The 3,743-nt window shown below is 51.2% G+C and overlaps 1 pseudogene; it reads right to left on the bottom strand.

Annotated features, from left to right (window-relative positions):
• Nucleotides 1-1,149: 1,149 nt before the first annotated feature.
• Nucleotides 1,150-3,123, bottom strand: LOC101582584 (annotated as a pseudogene).
• Between the last annotated feature and the right edge of the window lie 620 nt (nt 3,124-3,743).

Here is a 3,743-nt window from a genome sequence, read left to right as displayed (position 1 = left end):
CTGTCTAGATCTCTGTCCCTCTCTTTTCTTCTGAGTCTGTGTCTCTCCTCCTCCCTGTGGTTCTGTCTTCCATGATGTCTGGAGGTGAGACAAATACTTTTCTCTTCTCACTTCCCTGGCTTCCATGTTTCTATGTCCTCACTAAACCCCTGGGGAGGCCAGGTGAGTGAGGAGGCTCTGAGTGGCAGAACGAAGCACATGTAGGGTAACAGGAAGGAACACCCTCTTCTTAGTCCCTCAGAGCCCCTGGGTGGATCAAGCCCACCCCTGCAGTAGCAGCACCCACATCCACACCACTCGTGACTCTTGCCCAGAGCTTCGATCTTGGGCCCTGGTGCTTCTCCCAGCTGTACAGAGCTCAACTCAACATGCCTATGGGATCAGCGGTGGTGATCAGCACAGCCCCGTGACCCAAGAGTCCTAAGACCCAACTGAACTGACTTTGAAAGACTCACATACTTCTAGATCTCAGCACAGCTCAATTCAACTCCCTGTGGCCTGAAAATCTCCCAGTTAGAGAAGCCTACACCTCTCAATCTAATAGCTCCTAAACAATGAACCCAGTCATACATCCCAACCCAACTTCACCTATCTTGACCCAGAAAGCTTCAATTCTCTTTCTTGATTCTGTATTCCTACGTGACTCACAAGTTCATAGAACCTAAAATGACATGACCCGAGGCAAAACATAAAGTCACACAATTGTCCACACATCTCAATGACACCATGGGTGGCCACACAGTCTCAAAAATGCCCTTAAGTGGCCACCGGACTTGACCCAATATGGCCCTAGGAGAGTCAAAAGCACAGACCTTGCATAATGCAATTGGACAAGACTCACCCAGACTCATTACCCCAACATGACGAAGGAAACTCTCAACTGGATGTGACCCAAACCTAGCTCAACACCACCCCCAAAATCCTAGAAGCTTGGTGCAACACAATGCAGAGCAAATCAATGGGGCCGCCGCTCAGCTCAGCACAAACTGCTGGCATTCATTGCTCCTTCAGGAGGTACCCATAGCAGCTACAAACCCAACAAAACTCAGCACTGGTTACCACTTAGCCTAGTTCTCCCCAACCCCATCCCATCCTCTGCTGCCCCTTCCCCCCAGGGAGGTATGAGGGCCAGCAGACTTCACCTGCCTCTCACACCTCAGTGACCAGGTGTTTCGCAGGGGGCACGCAGAGTGGAGGTGGCAGCTCAGGCACCTCTCCATCCATCAGCCCCCCATTGGCCTTGCCCTCTTCATTGATGCAGGGCTGTATGTCCACATGGCTATACGTCCAGGCCTCCTCGCCCTCTGTCTCCTGGTGGTGAGAGTAGCTGATGTTGGAGACAATAACAGGCACAGGCAGGGAAATGGCCAGCATGCCAGCAATGGCACACAGAGAGGCCACTATCTTGCCACCCACAGAGTGTTATAACCTGTGCAATTGATTCCAGTTTTGTAACTCTGTATGCTTCCACTGTAACTTTATTAACTGTTATAACCTGACATAGGCGCCGCCATCTTGTTCTGTATGCGCCATTCTAAATGCTGTAACTTTCCACTGTGCCCCTTTCTCTACTTGAGAACCTGCAGTTGGGCCTTTCTCACGCTGCCCTTTTGTGCGCATCTGAATCTAGTTCCGGCCCAATGCCCTGATCTTGCCCTCGTTCCCAGCTACAAACTGTACCCACCACTGCACCTGTTATTGTTCATTAGAAACAGGTAATTTTTCAATTGTAGCCCCTCGATGAACCCTTGACGTCAGCTTTTGTGGTTTATTGGCTTAAATACCCACTCCCCTCATCCTCCCGGCGCGCACCTCAGCATCTTGCCGGGGTGTCTGCCGCTGGGTAACAGCTAAAATAAAGCGCTTCTTTTCTTTTCGAGCTTGCCTCATTTTTGAGTTACACCAACGAGTGCCATGTCTCCATAGCGAACCGTGGTCACGGTGACTACAACCCACCAGAAGGACTCAGGGATGCTGGTGAAATGGGATTCCACAGAGTCAACTTTAGCAAAGTAGATTGCAGTGGGAAAGAGGACTGACTACCCTGATGAAGAAGAAGAAGATGAGGAGGCCCAGCTCATGCATGGAGACCCAAAGCATCTGGCTCAGAATCTGCAGGCCCTTTGAGTGCCGGGACAGTTTGAAGATGAGGAAGACACACACCAACTGGATGACTTGCTGGGTAGGCAGGGACATGGCTGGCTGACCCACACCTCACTGCTGGGTCAGCTCGGTGCCCAGGGCCACAAAGTAGGGCAGGATGACCATGAAATCGATGAGGTTCATCACAGTCTTGAAGAAGATGGCCTTGCTTGGGCAGGCCAGTAGGCACACCAGCAGCTTGAAGGGGAACCAGCAGATGCACAATGTCTCCACCATAAAGAACGGGTCATTGAAGGGCTGGCGGGGTGGTGGTCCAGGCACGGGACTGGAGCATTCAGGGAACAGCAGGGAAGAAAGGCTCAGCCTTGCTCCACAGCAGAGAGGCCCCAGTGAGCTGGCTATCCTCACTCCTGGGACCCTGGCCACTGTCCTGACCCTGGACAGCTGCCTTTCTGTTCTCCTGAGCTGAGGATGCTGGGGAGGTAGCACTTACTCTTTCCTCAGCAGCAACTCTTGACCTGATGCTTGCGTAATGTGGAACCTGTTCTCTCCCAAATCTCCTTCCCCAGAAATGTTTATTTTTATTTTTTTATCTTGTTGAAGCAGGATCTCACCATGCAGTTCAGGCTGGCCTTGAGCTCACTTTGTAGCCCAGGCTGGTCTTGAACTCACAGTGATCCTCCTGCCTCAGCCTCCTGAGTGCTAGTATTACAAGTGTGTGCAATCGAGCCCAGCCAGATCCCCAGAATTGATTTTGAAGTGGGGAGGGTCTGTTCTGGCTCTGCCCCCAGTCCTGCCTTCCTTCCTTCCTGACCCCAGCCTAGGCTTAGTGGCTCAAGATCGCGGGCCCTTCTGCTCCCCATCTCCACAGCCTGACTTTCTTTGCGACTGATTTCTCCTTCCCAACCCTCAGTCCTTAGCCTGCCCAGCTCCAGCTCCCTCTCTTCAAGGTCTCTAATGACACTCCAGCCCATCCTTTCCATGGGTCTCTGCCAGCTGCACAGACCCTGGAGTGACCATATTGTCGCTCACACCACAGTGTCTGTCCCCGAGGGCCCTGCACTCTGAGGGCGAGTTCTCATCTCTCCCAACCTCGTGTCACATGGGGCAAGCCCTCAGGGTGGGATCCTCAGACACAACTCCCAGCCCAACTTTAGTGAGAGCAGGAAAATTTATGAGAGAAAAGGAATGGGGAATAAGAATTGCCCCTCAGGGCCAGGGAGATGGCTCAGTGGAATAAGCACTTGCCTGGCAAGTGCAAGGGCCTGAGTTCAATCCCCCGTTCTGAAAAAAAAAAAAAAAAAAAAGAATAGTTCCTGAGACCCGAATGGCTGCCAATGAGCTCCCTTCTCAAGCAAAATCATGAAGCAAACACAGAGTGGGTCCAAATTATGATTAACTTCCTGGGTGTGGTGCAAGCCTGTATTCCCAGCACTCAAGAGGCTGAGACAGGAGGATTTCTGTCAGTGGGAGGACAGTCTGGGCTACATAGTAAGACCTTGTCTCAAAAAATATTACGCTATTACTTCTGCCCATATTTTTTTTAATGTTATTTGTACTGACTCCTTCTTTCTCATTGATGCCTATTAGTCTCACATTGTTCATCTTTGCATCATCTTGCAGGTGATGGATTATTCTTT

The sequence above is a fragment of the Octodon degus genome, unplaced genomic scaffold (assembly GCF_000260255.1).
Source record: "Octodon degus isolate 3935 unplaced genomic scaffold, OctDeg1.0 scaffold00054, whole genome shotgun sequence".
NCBI lineage: Eukaryota > Metazoa > Chordata > Mammalia > Rodentia > Octodontidae > Octodon > Octodon degus.
This window is presented reverse-complemented; position numbering and strand designations above follow the sequence as displayed.